The sequence below is a fragment of the Lactuca virosa genome, chromosome 1, assembly GCF_052849685.1.
Source record: "Lactuca virosa cultivar CGN04683 chromosome 1, Lactuca_virosa_CGN04683_v6, whole genome shotgun sequence".
Classification (NCBI taxonomy): Eukaryota; Viridiplantae; Streptophyta; class Magnoliopsida; order Asterales; family Asteraceae; genus Lactuca; species Lactuca virosa.
The window spans coordinates 305,377,503-305,399,939 of NC_136426.1; positions in this window are offsets into that span (position 1 = coordinate 305,377,503).

Here is a 22,437-nt window from a genome sequence, read left to right on the forward strand (position 1 = left end):
TATTTCAGGGGCTGAAAATGACTTTAATGCAAAAATTTGACTAAAAATGCAAAGTTTTGAATTTTGGGGTCAAAATTGTAAAATTTACGGAATTTGGGCCAAAAGTGTAAAATTTTTTTACAATAAGGGCTGGAAATGGCAAATACAATAGTTTTGGGCTGAAATTATTATTTAAATTATGTTTTGGCCGAAAATATCAAGAAAAATGGTTTAAGGACCAAAAATGATAATTTTTATCAAAAGGGACTAAAAGTGTCATTTTTATTAATAAAGGGGCTGAAATGGTCAAAATCAATATTTTTTGGGCCAAATAGGCTAATATTAAATTATTGGGCCAAGAATATGAAATTTATAACGCATGTTTTTCTTTAAAAAAAATGTTTATATATATATATATATATATATATATATATATATATATATATATATATATATATATATAAAACCAAATCTTCGTTATAAATCAAACGTCAAAGTATTTTTAACATCGCGAATAAACATTTGGTATACAATAAAACCTACACTACGAACTTAAAAACGATAAACATATCAACGATTCAATGATTGGGCCCAAAATCTTCTGTTCGTGCTATTGGGCCTTTGTGGCCCAATTTCATGATTATTGGTCCCAATATATTCCAACATGTTTATTGGGTCTTGGTGACCCAATTACATGCCCAATGGGCCTTTATCAACTTTAACATGCTATTGGGCCTTAGTGGCCTATTTGCATTGCTAATCGGGCCCTAAACGTTCATCATATGCTGAATGGGCTATAACGTGTCTGTAGCATACTCGACAATCTATAATAACATACATAATTAGTGGACCACCGCTGTCTTCTTTCATGTCTGTTAGGCTTACTTCATATTAACGTAAAACATCAATCGGGTTGTAAAACAATGTTATTCAATTTCATTGGGATTTAGTGAGAAATAACAGGTGGCACCAATAAATGTCTGTTGTAGCCTGTAGTTATAATCGGAGACTCCTGGAGGGAGAGCAAGAGTTTGTGTATAGATCTATACGGGGGTGACTCCCCCACACCTGAGTTGTTCGTTAAAGTTAGACTCGGCCAGTCTAGGGTGACAAAATCTTGATCAAAACCGGCGTTTGGAAAAATGCCAAGACAGGAGAATTAGTCACTATTATGCATGGTTATAACGACTCACATAGAGATTCATTACAATCTAAGTATTCATGGTAAATCATATTCATACACTGTGACGATGCAAAGTGATTCATACAATAATACAAAATTATTATACTTTTTAAATTGGAAAACATCGGGTTTTCCGGGGAACGACATTATTCACTTCTACATACAACAACTACAATACAAGGAACAATTATGAAAGGCATTCACTTTTACATGTTTTGAAATCACATACATATACACTTATGAGATCATCACATCTTTTTCGTAAACAGTTTTTGTTTAAGAAAATATCGGATTTTCTGGGTTTTACAAACAATACAAACTATTTTTATATCAAACATGCTTATGAACTCACCAACATTATATATGTTGACCGTTTTCAAAATAACTTGTATTCTCAGGTAACCGTTAGAATGAAGAATCATCAAGCGTGTTTCTGAAATTTCTTTTGTGCAATGTCAATCGTTAAACAATTTGTGTTCTGTGATGTTGTAATGTAAGCAATGTACTTGATGTGAACAAGGACAGTTGTAATGTATTAATGCATGGTGATGTTTATGTTATGTTTCATGTATATTCATTGTGATGATATTTCAATTTAAGTCACACGAGCCCTCGGACGTTTCCGCCGTCTGGTGCGGGGGTGTGACAGGTTGGTATCAGAGCTTTGTTTATAGTTAACTTGCATATCTAACCATACATGATATGCAACTTAAACATAATGGGAATAAATAACTCTGAACAAAAATAAAATTTCATACTTATGTGCTTATATTAAAAACAACAATATAACAACATTTAAAAGTCTTTGGAGGATTCGAACATTTTCGATTGTGCTCGGACAGTTATGAAGCCGTAATGGGGGTAAGTGTAGCCTGATCAACTACATTCACCCAAAGTACGACTGTCATGTGCCCGAGTGTGATTGTAATGATCGATAAAACAAAAAATTAATACCCAGAAGAAGAAAATTTCATTTCTACAAAATTTACCTTCTTTACGCGATCCTCATCACAAATTTCTCGCACAGTCACCGTGGAGGAGGGGCATCAAGGCATTCAGTTTCACCAGGCCCTGGTGGACCACAGAATGATTGAAGACGACCCCGAGGAAGCACAAGGGGCAGCACCCGACATTGAGCCCGACGAGTGCACTGATACGGACTACGAGTTTGATGGGACTGATGACAACATGGAGGAGGAAAGAGACATTGACGAAGCCCCCGTCAAACCACCTACCGACGAGGCACACCACGACCACCCTGCTCCACCAGAAAATCCCGTTGGTGAGGATCGTTCTCTGGAGTCAGAGGCTGCCGCACTTCGGCAACAGCTATTTGCCATGGAGGCACGAGCCGTGCAGGCTGAACTGGAAAGGGATGAGGTCCTCGGGGAGATGACCGAGATGGCTCAGATGTTGGCACAACATTTTGGGATATGATTTCGCTACCACCATTGGGCGCCTCCTAGTGTGTTTAGAATCAGTAGACTTACCTACTAGTGTTATGTTTCTTTTATGCGCACTACGTTATGTACTGCCGACTCTATGTTAAAGTGTCCACACTACTCATAGAGTCGTTATGCTGCCAAACTTTGTACCCTTATGTATGCCCTTCCGGGAAAATTTTCATGTATCAAAGGTGGAATCGGTGTTCGAGATATGCGGATGCCCTGAAGAATTCAAGGTGAAGTTTGCAGCATGTATATTTGTTGATCAAGCCCTCACCTGGTGGAATGGACATGTGGAGGCTATGACTCTTCCGGTGGCTAATGCCATGCCATGGGCGGAATTGAAAGATATGCTAATGGCTGAATACTGCCCGCGTGGCGAGGTTCAGAAAATGGAGCAAGAGTTATGGAACCTCACTGTCCGAAACTCCGACATCGATGCCTACATATCAAGGTTTAGTGAACTGTCTCTGTTGTGCCCTGGCATGATTACCTCAGAAGGAAAGAAAATTGAACGATTCATCTGGGGATTACCCTCCCCAATTCAAGGAAACGTGATATCCAAAATCCTGAAACCTTTGATAGCGCCAAGTGTCACACCCCAAAACCGAAACGGCGGAAATGTTCTGGGGCGGAGGACGTCATGTTTAGTATCACAATACATGCATCATAGTAAGCAAGTAATAAACAACCATTTCATTAGAAAGAAAGTTTTTACAAAGTATGTGATTCACATAATATTGCATACATAGCAAATAACAAAAAGACATGAAGCTATACTGCTACATCTTCTGAATCCCAGTGCGCGAACCTGTCTACTGGTCTCCTGAGAATACAAGTTATTTTGAAAGTGTAGATCAGCATTTAAGCTGGTGAGTTCATAAGATTTTAGTGATGTAGTAAGTATTAAGAAAGTTTGTAGAAAGTTTTAGTAAGTTCTTGTTTAGAAAAGTTTGCCTGTTCCTCCAGAAAATCCTATATTTCCTACTTTGATGAAAGATAAGTAAAAATGACTCTACAGTCCTTTCTATGAGTATTAAATGGATACAAGTTATATAAAACTAAGAGTAAACAAACAATCGGTTGTGTGTATATGCCCTAAGCCCTCAACCAAAGAAGGAATAGGAAATGAGGCGGAAGACACACATCCCATTATTTGTTAGATCATCGTTGAGTATAACCCTTGCGTATTCACTCAGTACTCATGGAGTTAACTATAATAGTTCCATTATATTTTATGAAAATATCCTTTAAGAAAACCCTTATTTCTTATAATAAAATGATAACCACTGTAGTTTCTTCTATAATCACTTAGTTTATACTAGTTATATATAATCTAATATCGAACAGATAGTTAATTGTGTGAATCTGCCCTAAACCCACAACCAAACAAGGAACTGGTAAGGAGGCGGAAATCACATATCCAACTAACTATCGAATATTAATTATATATAAACTTAGTGTATAAGCTAGGGTATTATAGGATTAAACACCTAAGGTCCTTTAAGTTATACTAGTTTAATAAAATGGATTAAACCCTTTACTAGTTAAGTTTCTAGTTTTGTATTCCAAAAGTTCTTCATTTGAAAAGTATGTTTTGTACTAGAAAACGGTGCATTGAATTAGTGTCCTATGACCTGACCCATACATGGTACCCCTTATGATTACTTGGTGTACAAGGAACATATATATAGCTAAGCTCGGATATATAGTAGGCTGGGTGTATCTGTTCTATGCCCACAACCAAACAAGGAACAGGAAATGAAGCGGAAAGCACACATCCTACTACCTATCGGACCCGATTAATATATATCCCTGAATGCATACACTAAGGAATCATAAAGTTAGCATTATAGGTCCCTTTCTACTGAATGTACTAGACTCGACTGTTCTGTGTGTCGTTTGTAAAATGTAAGTTTTCCCTAGTTTATAACCATATTGACTCGAAAATACTTTGTATTAGCTTTCAAGTGGAACTGTCACTTACTAAAAGTAATAGGAATTTATAAGTACGAAGTTGTCTTTTGAATTAACATCCTGTAGTACTAATTACCTTAAAACATGTTTGTTTTAGTAAGGTCATAATGTGAAGGCTAGTACCCTTACTATACGCTCTCCCTGTCAAGAGATTCTGGGGACCAAACGCGACTGTAGCAAACAATTGCTAGCCGTGTAATTCACATTAAAGTTATATGATCTTGTATACCCAATTTTACTATCACCTTTTTTTTAGAACAATGACTTAGTGATTCATTGGTATAATTAGATCTTGTAGTTGTTCTATGCTATAGCATCTTAGTATGTTCGTTCTGTTATAGTATCTTAGTATGTTCTCTTTGAAGTATTGAATCTACCTCCTTGTTTCTCTTTATGTTATCGTGTATTGTACCTACCTCCTTGTTTCTCTTTATGTTATCGTGTATTGTATCTACCTCCCTGTTTCTCTTTATGTTGTCGTGTATTGTATCTACCTCCCTGTTTCTCTTTATGTTATCGTGTATTGTATCTAGTATGAACTGAACCTCTAAACTATACCCCTTAGAGTTTACTAGTATTTTACTTGAACTGTTGTTGAAAAGACTCATTTTACTACTAAGTTATGCTTGTACTTTAAAAATGGAGTTTTGTTAAACTATAAAGTAACATAACTTTAAAAGAGTTTTTGAAATGGTTTGACTAGTTATGAATGACATAAGTAATCTTTTGAAAATGTTTATAACAAACAATTACACAATTATCATTGTGTTCAACTTGTATTTCCCCCTTAAAAGCAATTAAAACAATTTAAAAGATTGATTACGGGGTATGAACTCACCTTATGTGGGTGATTCAAACGAATATGCGCGTAAGGATGAGAAGTTCCACGAATGAAGTCCCGAGAAACAACAAGTCCTAAATGACATATAATGACATATATTGGCATAAATATAAGGTTTAGAAGCAACCAAATGCAAGGAAACACCATAAGGGACTAGGAAACACTTTGACCAAGTGCTAGAATCACATGTGATTCATCTAAGGGATGTTTAAGGTCAAGAAATGTGTTTACGGCCATGCGTTTATGGCCATCGAGCTTTGGGCCGTAAACTCAAGGTAAAAGGTGCATAAGTGGGTGTTTGAATCGTTTGGGAAGCTTGAGGGACCATTGCTCTACACAAGGATGAGAACAACCAACTTATTGGAGGGTGTTGAGGTGTTTACGGCCACACCAAAAGTGTATGGCCGTAAACTCACCAAATAATCTCATTTTGGGTCTTAAAGGGAAGGGTTCTCTAAGGTTCAATTGTCTCAAAGGTTAGCTAGTGTATAGAAGTGTTTAGGGCTCAAATCTTAGCCATATTTAGGGTTTACGGCCAAGGGAGATGTTCTTTGGCCGTAAACTCTAATTTATGTTGAGTTTGGTGATGTTTCAAGGCTATGATGTAATGTCTAACATGGTATACTAGAAGATGGAAGGAAAACTCACACTTTTGAGGCTTTAGATGAGTTCACGACCACCAAGAACAAGTGTGTGTTCTTGGTGTTCTTGGTGAAAGTTGACGATCTAGAAAAATGTTGATTTTAACCGATGAAATCAAAGAGTGATTCATGAGAAAGGAGGGTAACAACAACTAGAGGGAAGAATCACTTACATTTGTGAAGATCGGGAGTGAAGATCTCGATAATACTTGAGAGAGAAATCAAGTGTTCTTGAGGTGAAAGTGAAATAATGAAGGAAAAGTGAAGGGATTGAGACCTTAAGGGGGAGTTTACGGCCAGCCATGACTTTATGGCCGTAAAATCATGAGTCTTGGCGGTGAACTCCTTTTTGGTGGTCTTAAGGCTTGAATGTTGCACAGTGTCTCTAGCAGGTACATTCTACCACTCCTTCCTTAAGTGTACTAGGCTTAAAACTCCTTAGAATGACCTTTAACAAGGCTAGAACTCATTTGAAGTGAGTCTGACACTCAGTTGAGTTGAATGGTTGGACTATACAAGATAAGAATTTTCGGGTTGTCACATCATCCCCCCGTTAGATGGAATTTCGTCCCGAAATTAGCTTTCTTAGTAGTACTACTGGGGTTGCGCTCCTCTGATTGACAGAATACCCACTCGTAGACCTCGTACTTTGCCGTACTGTTCATGATAGGATTCATACTCGGTCCATCTATCATTAATTCGTGTATACAATTCGTATATAATTTGGATTAGTAAGACGGTCGAATGTGCGACTCTGCCCCATGTCCACAACCAAACAAGGAATAGGAGATAGGGCGGAAACACACATACTAGATCTGCGTAATCATAATCATATACCACCCTCGCGTATACAGTGAATAGTGATAGGTGGGCTGTATTCGTCCTTAGCCTCTGTGCTTGAACTTGGTCTCTTGGACGAGTGGTATTTCGGAAAGGTCTGTGGACATACGACGGCAAGGCTTCGGAGGACAAAGTACTCTTCGCACGAGTACTTCGGGGTTTAAAATACGAAAGACAAAACTGAGGTTTAGGTCGGACTGTCGTTACAAATGACGAAGGTTTCGTGAACTTGACGGTCACGGCGGTAGAAACATATGAACTTAGTATGGTGAGGACCACGCCAACTCATGACGAAAGATCGAAATAGACTCTTTATTGAACAAAGTTTTGGCCGATTTGAAAGAAATGTATGTTATACGATGATGTACTCCCTAGTGTGCTCGAAAATGTACTCTTAGTAAATGTTCTAGTGCTTTCAGTTTTCCTCTTGTTGCCAACACTTCTACGTATCGTACCGTGATGTGCGCGTACATACCGCGAAAGTGCTTTGTTATCTAGAATTGATACTTTAACTATGATCCTCCTTGGTACCACTACGATCGCCTGGAATATACAAGTTATGAATAATTAAGATGAATTGGACGGTTGACTGAGTAACTCTTCCTCAAATCCACAACCAAACAAGGAACATGAATTAAGGCGGAATCACTCACTCTATGTCTGCAAAATCTTAGCTATGCACAACCCTTAATGTACATACTAAGCCATCATAGCTTCTCAGAACGGATCTCTTAGTTCTTTTGAATACTGTGACCTACTTCATTAAGTGAGTTATTATAATTACTTTTAAGTTTTATCCCCCAAGTTTTAATCTTATATGAATATAAATTAATTTTCAAAGTAATTTTCGAAAACGTACTGCTGCTCGATGGCGACTCCGAGGTCGATTCGCCTGCGGTAATCATCAGGATTTGTCCATCCGCTCCTGAGTTCTTTGTTATCGGGCAGTCCTCTTGGTAGTGTCCAGTCCCACCACAACCATAGAAGGCTTGGTTTTCTTCAACTCTGGCGACTTGGGAGAACGGTTGAGCCGCTGCCCTGCAGAAACAGACTATGTGTCCATTTCTGTGGCAGTTCAGACACTACATTTCCCGGCATTCTCTGGTGTGGTGATAGTTGCACTTACCCCACTTCGGGAGGGTTCCAGCATATCGACTAGCAGGTGCTGGAGTAGCAGGTGTTGTGGCGGCGTACATAGTACTTGTTTGTTCCTCCTACGGGGTTTCCTGTGTTGTTCGCTTCTTCTTCCTGTTGTTCCCCGACTTCTAGCTATTGTCCTCTTCCCTCGATGGCTCGGGAACAGGGACTTCTACACCATGGCAGACTCCGTAGTCGATGAGTCGCTGAGCCAGGCGTTTAGCACTATCGAATGTGGCTGGGTTAGAAGACAGCACATCTCCTTGGATCGGGGCAGATAGACCCCAAATGTATCTTTCTATCTTCTTGTTCTCCGGGGTAACCATCCCGGGGCATAGAGCTGCTAGGTCGCTGAACCGGTCAGTGTAGGCCGCTATGTCTGAGCCGACCATTGTGAGTTCCCACAATTCTTGTTCCAGCTTTTGAACTTCGCCCAACGGGTAGTATTCTTCTAGCATCAACTCTTTCAGGTTTTCCCAACCTATTGAGTTAGCCACTGATAGGGTCAGTGACTTTACATGGCTGTTCCATCATGTCAGGGCTTTGTCAGAGAAGGTGCAGGCAGCAAACTTCACTTTGCTCCCCTTAGGGCACGAACACATTTCGAAGACCGAATCTGTTTTCTCGAACCATCGCATCAGAGCGATGACTCCACCATTTCCATCGAAGGAATTGGGTTTGCAGTTCATGAAGTCCTTATATGAACACTCCCTTGGGTGTTCGTGAGTAACTTTGAGGTTGGTTAAGTGGGTACCGCTACCAGATCCGAGGGTACCACTTTCACTGAAGTGAGCTAGAGCAGTTGCCACTGCGGAGGATATCGCTTCTTGGAGATCAGCAGGATCGAATTGCGACGGTGGAGTTGGAGTTATCGGAGTAGCGCGTCTGATTGATCTGCGAGGAGGCATCTTTGCTAAAAGAATACAAAGATGAGACGGAATAAGTCTAAAGCAATGGACACAAGCCGAAAGCTGAAAAGACAAGGTTATCCTAGTTCTGGGTGTATCGGGTCCTGACTTCCACAGGGTTCTGGAAACAATTCATAAAAGAGTCTATACCTAATAAACTCTATGAATATGAAATGGCTATCCTCGAATGAATATATGTTTCCTGAATAACTGTTACCAGCTGGATGTAAGAAAATAATCCTAACATATAATGTGAGCATTGTCTCCACTCGCTCATTAAGTGAACAAGATTATTATTTATTTGTGTGACGCATAAGACGTTTTGGTTACTTTGGTTGATCCTTCTTTGAAAACTCCTCATGAACTTGCTCTCGTTTCCTCCTGACTCTGTTGTTGTCTACTATGAGGAAGTAGTTACATCTACTTGGGCTTGTCATACAAGAATGGAAGTGACTAAAGAATCTATGAGATTAAGTGAAACAATATGGGGTGATCCTTACAGAGTCCTCCTATAATTGCACAAGGTATACAAGTTGTATATAATTCAAGATTAAAATAGACCTTCGAATAAGTGATCCTACTCCAAAACCACAACTAAACAAGGAACAGGTACTGAAGCGTAGATCACAAATTCTAAGTCTATAAAATCTCAATTATATATAACCTTGGGAGTATACATTGCAAGATTATAGACCTATCAGTAAGGGTCTTTTAAGTTATCACATAAGTTATTTGTATAGTGCCTAAAATACTCCTATAGTATTTTAATGTAATCTATTTGGTATGTTTTAAGCTTGTTATCGCGTTATAGTATCATAGAATACTCCTATAGTATTCTAACTCTATGTACTTGATCTAGTATTCTCTTGACTAGTATTAGGTAAGTTTGACGACCGTTACAACACCACATCTCTCCCAAACACATGTCGGTCACATACTGAATGAATATAGTTGATCAGGCTATATTGATCCTAGCTATGATTACATAACTGTCCAGGTTTGACCATAGTGTTCAACCTTTAACTTCTTCTATTATGTTCTTCTTGTGATACTTGTTCTAGTATGTATATATGTATACGCAAGTATGTATACTTTTATAAGGTATCATTATATATTGAAAATATATTCTTATCCAGAGCACTTCGGCCCCGTTGTATTTATAGTTGTATATCTTTTATCGGTTGATATACTTAGTTCACTATAAACAATGCTCTAATACCAATCTGTCACACCCCAAAACCGGAACGGCGGAAATGTTCTGGGGCGGAGGACGTCATGTTTAGTATCACAAGACATGCATCATAGTAAGCAAGTAATAAACAACCATTTCATTAGAAATAAAGTGTTTACAAAGTATGTGATTCACATAATATTGAATACATAGCAAATAACAAAAAGACATGAAGCTATACTGCTACATCTTCTGAATCCCAGTGCGAGAACCTGTCTACTGGTCTCCTGAGAATACAAGTTATTTTGAAAGTGTAGATCAGCATTTAAGCTGGTGAGTTCATAAGATTTTAGTGATGAAGTAAATAGTAAGAAAGTTTGTAGAAAGTTTTAGTGAGTTCTTGTTTAGAAAAGTTTGCATGTTCCCCCAGAAAATCCTATATTTCCTACTTTGATGAAAGATAAGTAAAAATGACTCTACAATCATTTCTATGAGTATTAAATGGATACAAGTTATATAAAACTCAGAGTAAACAAACAATCGGTTGTGTGTATCTGCCCTAAGCCCTCAACCAAACAAGGAACAGGAAATGAGGCGGAAGACACACATCCCATTGTTTGTTAGATCATCGTTGAGTATAACCCCTGCGTATTCACTCGGTACTCACAGAGTTAACTGTAAAAGTTCTTTTATATTTGATGAAAAGATCCTTTAAGAAAACCCTTATTTCTTATAATAAAATGATAACCACAGTAGTTCCTTCTATAATCACTTAGTTTATACTAGTTATATATAATCTAATATCGAACAAATAGTTAATTGTGTGAATCTGCCCTAAACCCACAACCAAACAAGGAACAGGGAAGGAGGCAGGAAATCGCACATCCAACTACCTATCGGATATTAACTATATATAACCTTGATGTATAAGCTAGGGTATTATAGGATTAAACACCTAAGGTCCTTTAAGTTATACTGGTTTAATAAAATGGATTAAACCCTTTACTGGTTAAGTTTCTAGTTTTGTATTCGAAAAGTTCTTCATTTGAAAAGTATGTTTTGTACTAGAAAACGGTGCATTGAATTAGTGTCCTATGACCTGACTCATACATGGTACCCCTTATGATTACTTGGTGTACAAGGAACATATATATAGCTAAACTCGGATAGATAGTAGGCTGGGTGTATATGCTCTAAGCCCACAACCAAACAAGGAACAAGAAATGAAGTGGAAAGCACACATCGTAGTACCTATCGGACCCGATTAATATATATCCCTGAATGCATACACTAAGGAATCATAAAGTTAGCATTATAGGTCCCTTTCTACTGAATGTACTAGACTCGACTGTTCTCTGTGTCATTTGTAAAATGTAAGATTTCCCTAGTTTATAACTATCTTGACTCGAAAATAGTTTGTATTAGCTTTCAAGTGGAACTGTCACTTACTGAAAGTAATGGGAATTTTTAAGTACGTAGTTGTCTTTTGAATTGACATCCTGTAGTACTAATTACCTTAAAACATGTTTGTTTTAGTAAGGTCATAATGTGAAGGCTAGTACCCTTACTATACGCTCTCCCTGTCAAGAGATTATGTGGACCAAACGCGACTGTAGCAAACAATTGCTAGCCGTGTAATTCACATTAAAGTTATATGATCATGTATACCCAATTTTACTATCACCTTTTGTTTAGAACAATGAGTTAGTGATTCATTGGTATAATTAGATCCTGTAGTTGTTCTATGCTATAGCATCTTAGTATGTTCATTCTGTTATAGTATCTTAGTATGTTCTCTTTGAAGTATTGTATCTACCTCCTTGTTTCTCTTTATGTTATCGTGTATTGTATCTACCTCCCTGTTTCTCTTTATGTTATCGTGTATTGTATCTACCTCCCTGTTTCTCCTTATGTTGTCGTGTATTGTATCTACCTCCCTGTTTCTCTTTATGTTATCGTGTATTGTATCTAGTATGAACTGAACCTCTAAACTATACCCCTTATAGTTTACTAGTATTTTACTTGAACTGTTATTGAAAAGACTCATTTTACTATTAAGTTATGCTTGTACTTTAAAAATGGAGTTTTGTTAAACTATAAAGTAACATAAATTTAAAAGAGTTTTTGAAATGTTTTGACTACTTATGAATGACATAAGTAATCTTTTGAAAATGTTTATAACAAACAATTACACAATTATCATTGTGTTCAACTTGTATCCCCCCCCCCCTTAAAAGCATTTAAAACAGTTTAAAAGATTGATTACGAGGTATGAACTCACCTTATGTGGGTGATTCAAATAAATATGCGCGTAAGGATGAGAAGTTCCACGAATGAAGTCCCGAGACACAACAAGTCCTAAATGACATATAATGACATATATTAGCATAAATATAAGGTTTAGAAGCAACCAAATGCAAGAAAACACCTTAAGGGACTAGGAAACACTTTGACCAAGTGCTAGAATCACATGTGATTCATCTAAGGGATGTTTAAGGTCAAGAAATGGTGTTTACGGCCATGAGTTTATGGCCATGGAGCTTTGCGCCATAAACTCAAGGTAAAAGGTGCATAAGTGGGTGTTTGAATGGCTTGGGAAGCTTGAGGGACCATTGCTCTACACAAGGATGAGAACAACCAACTTATTGGAAGGTGTTGAGGTGTTTACGGCCACACCAAAAGTGTATGGCCGTAAACTCACCAAATGGTCTCATTTTGGGTCTTAAAGGGAAGGGCTCTCTAAGGTTCAAGTGTCTCAAAGGTTAGCTAGTGTATATAAGTGTTTAGGGCTCAAATCTTGGCCATATTTAATTTTTTACGGCCAAGGGAGATGTTCTTTGGCCGTAAACTCTAATTTATGTTGAGTCTGGTGATGTTTCAAGGCTATGATCTAATGTCTAACATGGTATACTAGAAGATGGAAGGAAAACTCGCACTTTTGAGGCTTTTGATGAGTTCACGGCCAGCAAGAACAAGTGTGTGTTCTTGGTGTTCTTGGTGAAAGTTGAAGATCTAGAAAAATGTTGATTTCAACGGATGAAATCAAAGAGTGATTCATGAGAAAGGAGGGTAACAACAACTAGAGGGAAGAATCACTTACATTTGTGAAGATCGGGAGTGAAAATATCGATGATACTTGAGAGAGAAATCAAGTGTTCTTGAGTTGAAAGTGAAATAATGAAGGAAAACTGAAGGGGTTGAGACCTTAAGGGGGAGTTTACGGCAAGCCATGACTTTATGGCCGTAAACTCATGAATCTTGGCCGTGAACTCCTTTTTGGTGGTCTTATGGCTTGAATGTTGCACAGTGTCTCTAGCAGGTACATTCTAACACTCCTTCCTTAAGTGTACTAGGCTTAAAACTCCTTAGCATGACCTTTAACAAGGCTAGAACTCATTTGAAATGACTCTGACACTCAGTTGAGTTGAATGGTTGGACTATACAAGATAAGAATTTTCGGATTGTCACACCAAGAGGTTGGCCAAGAAGTTGTACGACCACAACAACAAGTATGGCGAAAAAGCAGGGGAAACTGAAAACAAGAAGGAGAGCGGTAACAAGAAGGGAAAGAATAACAAGCGGAAGGGACGACAAGGCTCAGAGTCGTCAAAGAAACAAAAAACAGTGACAGTTCATGCTGCAACCACCCAAGTCCCCTCCACACCACAAGCTCCAGCCTCATCCACCCCAAGTGCCCCTAAGCAGTATTCCGGAAATCTCCCAAAGTGCAACAAATGCAATCTCCATCATAATGGTGAATGCAGGGAGATGCATTGTACCAGTTGCAACCGAAAGTCATACGGCAAGATACTATAGGACCTATCCTCCCCAGAACCAGCAACAGGGAAACAACAACAACAACAACCGCAACAACAACAACAACAACAACAATAACAACACTAACAACAACAACGGTAACAACGCTGGGGCTAGCCACACTTGTTATGGATGTGGACGGACTGGGCATTTCTGGCGAAACTGCCCCAATGTCAACAATCAAGGAAATGGAGGATCATGAAGGGTTTTGACTCTGGGACAAGGCGAAGCAGTCCAATACCCTACCGTTGTCACCGGTACGTTCCTACTTAACAACACATATGCATGCATCTTATTCGACAGTGGAGCGGAGCGAAGCTTCATTAGTAACAAGTTTAAACACTTACTAAATCAACAACCCCAGAAGCTCAATGAAGCCTTCACGGTGGAAATGGATAATGGGAAAACAGAGTCAACTAGGGATATCTATGTAGGGTGCACGTTAACATTTAACCACCACACTTTCCAAATAAACTTGATGCCTGTGAATATTAGGAGTTTGGATGTGATCATCGGCATGGATTGGTTGAGCCCCCATCATGCCGATATTATGTGTAACGAGAAGGCTGTTCGCCTTCATCTACCTAACCATGAAACCCTAATCATATACGCAGGCAAACCCGGTACGAATCTTCGTCTTATCTCATGTATTAAGGCACAAAAGTGTCTACAAAAGAAGGACTCTGCGTTTCTGGCTCACATTGTGGATAAATCCAAGGAAGAGGTTAACATTCAAGACATCCTAGTGGCTTGCGATTTCCCTGACGTATTTCCCGAGGATCTTCCGGGAATACCCCCCGATAGGTAGGTCGAGTTCCGAATCGACCTTGTGCCAGGAGCTACTCCCATCGCCAAATCGCCCTATAGATTGGCTCCTGCGGAAATGCAGAGATTGTCAAGCCAACTCAGCGAACTCTTGAACAAAGGATTTATCAGACCTAGCTTCTCGCCTTGGGGAGCTCCAGTCCTTTTGTTAAGAAGAAGGACGGATCCTTTAGGATGTGCATCGACTATAGAGAGCTGAATAAGCTCACTATCAAGAATCACTACCCACTTCCACGAATCGACGATCTATTCGACCAACTGCAAGGAGCAAATTACTTCTCTAAGATAGATCTGCGATCCGACTATCATCAACTCAAGGTCCGAGAGGAGGATATTTCCAAGACCGCTTTCTGAACTCGCTATGGACATTATGAATTTGTTGTAACGCCCTTCAGTCTAACGAATTCCCCTGCCGCATTTATGGACCTGATGAATCGAGTATGCTGTCCATTCCTTGACAACTTTGTGATCGTTTTCATCGACGATATCCTGGTCTATTCTCGAAGCGAGGAAGAACATAGTCGACATCTCCGACAAATCTTGGAAACCCTGCGAAACGAAAACTTGTACGCGAAACTCTCTAAGTGTGAGTTCTGGCTCCGTAGCGTAAAATGTTTAGGTCATGTTGTCAGCCAAGAAGGGATTCATGTGGACCCTTCCAAGGTTAAAGACATTGAAGGATGGGCAGTCCCAACGACACCCACAGAAATTCGTCAATTTCTGGGTCTCGCAGGCTATTACAGAAGATTCATCCAGAACTTCTCCAGGACAGCCAAGAGTCTTACCACGCTTAATCAAAAGGGCGTACCATTTGAATGGACAGAAATGCAGGAGGTTGCCTTCCAAACCCTGAAACGAGCTCTCTGTAGTGCACAAGTACTATTATTACCAGAGGGAACTGAGGACTTCGTAGTTTACTGTGATGCTTCGAATCAGGGTTTAGGTTGTGTACTCATGCAGCATGGGAAGGTGATAGCTTTTGCATCCCGACAACTAAAGACACATGAGGTGAATTATACCTCCCATGATCTCGAATTGGGAGCTGTAATCTTTGCTTTGAAGATTTGGAGGTACTACCTTTATGGTACAAAGTGCACCATTTTCACTGACCACAAAAGCCTCCAACACATTTTAAATCAAAAAGAGTTAAACATGAGGCAGTGAAGATGGGTTGAGCTGCTAAACGATTATGAGTGTGAAATCAAGTACCACCTAGGCAAGGCTAACGTGGTAGCTGATGCCTTGAGTCGAAAAGAATACTCGAATCGTCGTGTGAAAACTCTTTCGATAAACATTCAATCCCATCTATTCTCGCAAATCAAAGAAGCCCAGTTTGATTCCATGAAGATAGAAAACATAACAAGCGAAGCGTTACGTAGAATGGAAAATAATTTCGAAGTTAAGGAGAATGGAACATATTATTTCATGAACCGAATTTGGGTCCCTAAACTTGGGGGATTCAGAGAGGTGGTCATGAATAAGGCTCATAAGACACGATACTCCCTCCATCTGGGTTCAGATAAAATGTACTTGGATATCAAGCAACATTATTGGTGGCCTAACATGAAGGCAGAAATTGCCACTTACGTTAGCAAGTGCCTCACTTGCGCTAAAGTGAAGGTAGAATATCAAAAGCCCTCGGGACTATTACAACAGCCGGTAATACCCGAGTGGAAATGGGAATGGATTACCATGGACTTTGTGACCAAATTACCCAAGACAACTGATGGATATGATGCCATATGGGTGATAGTCGATAGGTTGACAAAATCCGCCCATTTCCTGCCGATAAAGGAATCATACAAGATGGAACGATTGACTAGAATCTACATCAAAGAAATTGTGAGACTCCATGGAGTGCTAATATCTATCATTTCAGATCGAGATAGTAGATTCACTTCACGCTTTTGCCAATCACTTCAAAAGGCTATGGGAACACAACTCGACATGAGCACTACCTACCACCCACAGACGGATGGTCAAACTGAGCGAACCATTCAAACGCTTGAAGATATGCTTAGAGCATGTGTGATAGACTTCGGAAGGTCGTGGGATACCCACTTACCTTTGATTGAATTTTCGTACAATAATAGTTATCATACGAGCATTAAAGTTTCTCCCTTCGAAGCATTATATGGTCGTAAATGTAGATCACCGTTGTGCTGGGCTGAGGTAGGTGACACTCAGCTAGCAAGAGGACAGACACCAAACAATGCTTTAACAGGGCCAAAAATCATACGTGAAACAACATAAAAGATAGTTCAAATCAGAGCTCGAATTCAGGCATCACGAGACCGACAGAAGAGTTATGCTGATAAAAGACGAAAGCCCCTAGAACTTCAAGTCAGGGATCGGGTGTTATTGAAGGTCTCTCCCTAGAAAGGGGTGATTCGTTTTGGGAAACGAGGGAAACTAAACCCACGATACATTGGACCATTCGAGATTCTAGCCCGAATTGGTCTAGTGGCCTATAGGCTGCAGCTACCTGCCGAGCTCAGCATCGTACACCCCGTGTTCCATGTTTCCAATCTGAAAAAGTGCTTATCCAATGAAACTCTTGTCATCCCAATGGAAGAAATCGAAATCAATGAGAATCTCCTGTTCATCGAGGAACCAGTTGAAATCATGGATAGGGAAGTGAAGCGTACTAAGCAAAGTCGCATTCCGATTGTGAAAGTTCGATGGAACGCAAAGCATGGACCGGAATTCACATGGGAACGCGAAGACCAGATGAAGCAAAAGTACCCTCACTTATTCTTGCATTCTCAAATCTAACGTCAAAAAGAATTTCAGGACAAAATTCCCTCTAACGGGGGGATGATGTCACAACCAGGAAATTCTATACTTTTGTAAACATTAACAAGAACAAAATTGTAAACAAAATCTGGAAGCATGCATGCTGTTTATTCAATGACAACAAATTTCATCAAAAACCCTATATGAACACTGCAATTGGTCAACGAAAGATTTGAAACCCTAAAATTTCCTGTTTAAGTCCAATGTGGACTAGGATTTCTTTATTGGGCCTAATGGACAAATAAGTTTCCAATTTGACTATTTTGGGGCTTAGAACCCTTAAATGGGCTCTAATTGGACCCACTTCCATGAATCCTAACATTTTGAGCTATAATGGATCCAAAATGAATTGAATTATCCTTAATGGGCCTTGTTGGGCCATAACAAAACAAAATAACCCTAATGGCCCATAAAACCCATTCTTTTATGCAAATTGGGCCGTGAACTATCTTAAAGGCCCAATGGGTCGGGAACCTTATCTATGGGCTTCATAATTTCGAGTAAGGCCCAATCTCCTCCATAAATGCCTCATTTCGGCCCAAGTGTGACACCTCAAGATTACCATGTGGTCCTCCATGCTAATTACCCACTAAACAAAGAGTCAATTCCCATACTTCTAAGCACCCATCAACTCACACCTCTCTCCTCTTCCCCTCTTCTTATCTTCAGCCGAGAGGAACACACACACACACACACACACACACACTTCACTTGCAGCATTCTCTCAAATAAACTCTCAAACACCCTCAAGAACAACTCTTCCTTCCTCTCAAATTTTCGAAGATTTGAAGCATTTCAAGGAGGTTTCAACCAAAAATCACTTCAAGTTACATACTAGTGGTAAGATCTTGCAAACATATTTTCTTTCTACACTCATTCTCTCCTCTTACCACCTTGTCTTCATAAATCATACTCTTAAAGCTTCCTAGAATTCGAAGATCCCATCAAAGAAGCAAGCTAGACCGAAAACTTCTTCATTTCTTCTCCAAAACCAAAACCACAAACCCAAGGTGAGTTCATACCCCCTTGTTTTTGGTTTTTACTTGTTTTTTGGGGGGAGAATACAAGTGTTATGTGTTGATCTATGTCTGTTTGCATGTTATATGTGATTTCTTTGGTTTATATTGTGAAAATGTGATATTATTTGTTATATCTCGAGATCTATGGCTAAAGTGTGAAGGATACATAAACAAATAACATAATAAACAACATACTTCAAAGATCTAAGAGTCTTTATGATAAAGAAGTGAAAAAACAAAGTCAAGGATTCTTTATAAGTGTCATTTTTGCAAAAATAACAAAGGTTGGGTTGAAAGATGATAATTTTTGGTTTTACGAGGGGTATAAAGTATTTATTTATATAAAAGATGATTTTTATAAAAATAATACTTTTCAAAGGGTCAAAAGCATAAATTTTAGTTTATTGGGCTTACATTTGGGCTTTATGGGTTTTTGGGCCCAAAATTGCGAAAAATTAAGAGTTTTTGGGGGCTGAACTGTAAACTTATCAAAAGATGAGTCTAAAACATAAATAAACTGTTTCAGGGGCTGAAAATGACTTTAATGCAAAAATTTGACTCAAAATGCAAAGTTTTGGATTTTACGGTCAAAATTGTAAAATTTACGGAATTTGGGCCAAAAGTGTAAATTTTTTTATAAATAAGGGCTGGAAATGGCAAATACAATAGTTTTGGGCTGAAATTATTGTTTAAATTATGTTTGGGCCGAAAATATCAAGAAAAATGGTTTAAGGACCAAAAATGTAAATTTTTATCAAAAGGGACTAAAAGTGTCATTTTTATTAATAAAGGGGCTGAAATTGTCAAAATCAATATTTTTGGGCCAAATAGGCTAATATTAAATTATTGGGCCAAAAATATGAAATTTATAACGCATGTGTTTTCTTTAAAAAAAATGTTTATATATATATATATATATATATATATATATATATATATATATATATATATATATATATATATATATATATATATAACCAAAGCTTCGTTATAAATCAAACGTCAAAGTATTTTTAACATCGCGAATAAACATTTGGTATACAATAAAACCTACACTACGAACTTAAAAACGATAAACATATCAATGATTCAATGATTGGGCCCAAAATCTTATGTTCGTGCTATTGAGCCTTTGTGGCCCAATTTCATGATTATTGGGCCCAATATATTCCAACATGTTTATTGGGTCTTGGTGACCCAATTACATGCCCAATGGGCCTTTATCAGCTTTAACATGCTATTGGGCCTTAGTGTCCCATTTGCATTGCTAATGGGGCCCTAAACGTTCATCATATGCTTAATGGGCTATAACGTGTCTGTAGCATACTTGACAGTCTATAATAACATACATAATTAGTGGACCACCGTTGGCTTCTTTCGTGTCTGTTAGGCTTACTTCATATTAACGTAAAACATCAATCGGGTAGTAAAACAATGTTATTCAATTTCATTGGGATTTAGTGAGAAATAACGGGTGGCACCAATAAGTGTCGGTCGTAGCCTGTAGTTATAATCAGAGACTCCTGGAGGGAGAGCGAGAGTTTGTGTATAGATCTATACGGGGGTGACTCCCCCACACCTGAGTTGTTCGCTACAGTTAGACTCGGCCAGTCTAGGGTGACAAAATCTTGATCAAAATCGGCGTTTGAAAAAATGCCAAGACAGGCGAATTAGTCACTATTATGCATGGCTATAACGACTCACATAGAGATCCATTACCATCCAAGTATTCATGGGAAATCATATTCATACACTGTGACGATGCAAAGTGATTCATACAATAATACAAAATTATTATACTATTTAAATCGAAAAACATCAGGTTTTCTGGGGAACGACATTATTCACTTCTACATACAACAACTACAATACAAGGAACAATTATGAAAGGCATTCACTTTTACATGTTTTGAAATCACATACATATATACTTATGGGATCATCACATCTTTTTCGTAAACAATTTTTGTTACAGAAAATATCAGATTTTCTGGGTTTTACAAACAATACAAACTATTTTTATATCTAACATGATTATGAACTCACCAACATTATATATGTTGATCGTTTTCAAAATAACTTGTATTTTCAGTTAACCGTTAGAGTGAAGAATCACCAAGCGTGTTTCTAAAATTTCTTTTGTGCAATGTCAATCGTTAAACAATTTGTGTTCTGTGATGTTGTAATGTAAACAATGTACTTGATGTGAACAAGGACAGTTGTAATGTATTAATACATGATGATGTTTATGTTATGTTTCATGTATATTCATTGTGATGATATTTCAATTTAAGTCACACGAGCCCTAGGACGTTTCCGCCGTCTGGTTCGGGGGTGTGACATTCTAAAACCTGATGATCTTTCAGTCATAGGCTTAAAATGGATTTTTAAAAATAAAACTAACAAAGACGGTAATGTGGTTCGAAACAAAACAAGGTTGGTTGTTAAAGGATATTCACAGCAAGAAGGTATTGACTTTGATGAAACCTTTGCCCCTGTCGCGAGACTCGAGGTTGTTCGAATATTTCTAGTGTATGCAGTACACAAGGACTTCGATGTTTATAAAACGGATTTCAAGTGCACTTTTCTAAATGGTGTATTATAAGAAACTGTGTATGTTGAAATACCACCACGTTTGTAAATGGTAAATTTCATGATCATTGTTATATTCTTGATAAAGCATTTATGGCTTAAAACAAGCCCCTCGAGCCTGGTATGCAACTCTTACAAATTTCTTAAATATCACTAAATTTAAACAATGATATCTTGATCCCACTCTATTTCGAAATAAAGTGGGGGATCATCTGATGCTAGTTCAAATTTACGTAGATGATATTATTTTTGGCTCAACTGACCCTTCATTGTCTAGAGAATTTGAGAATATGATGAAAATCCAATTCGAGATGAGTATGATGGGTAAGATCAATAATTTTCTGGGACTAAATATCTGTCAAAGCAGGGATGGAATTTTCATCAATCAAGAGAAGTATTCTCGTAACTTGCTTGAGAAATTTGGCATGACGAATAGTTTGAAATTGAATGTACCAATGGCAGTCGACACACACTTAGGACCTTCGTTGGACAAGCCTAATGTTGATCTTGTTGGATAAGGTGTCTAAGTCCATAACTTATTTGGTATATACTTGACCCGACCCGGCATGGTCCATTTGGGTTGCACTTCACCCGAACTATTTATATGGATAACATTATGAGAAGAGTATATTTGCGGCCTACTAATATATTATAAGTTATAATATATTAATATGAAATTGTATTATTTAATTAGTATTGATCTTAAATTAATTATGAATTAATTTAGTGATCATAAGGTGATTAATTAAATAATGGGCTATTGTACTTATATAGTGTGGGCTAACACTCATAAGGAAATGGGCAAAGCTTGAATGGGAGTCCATGGATAATCCATGGAGCTTTTAACCCATGGATCCTTGGAATAGGAAAAGACATGGGTTATTAGGGTTTGCATGGTTCATAACCCTAATCATCTACACTATATAAAGAGGCTTATGGTGCTTGAGAAGACACTATGTGTGTGTGCATAAGGTGTGGCCGATTTCCAGAGTACTAGAGTGCTCTCTCATAATTTTTCCAAGTTTGTGGTGATTTGTGATTTCCATTTGAGGCATTCACATTATTGGTGCTTGGCTCTCAAACTCCCAAGGAATCAACTCACTAACAAAGGTATGTAATTCTTCTAGTATCTTTTATGTTTAAAAGTACCCCATGTATGCTAGATAGGTTATGAACCTTGGAAAATTATTTTGCATGTATTTTAGACAAACATAGATCCAAGGTTTCTAGGGTTGCATGAACACCTTAGGAGTGTTAGTTTGCTCAA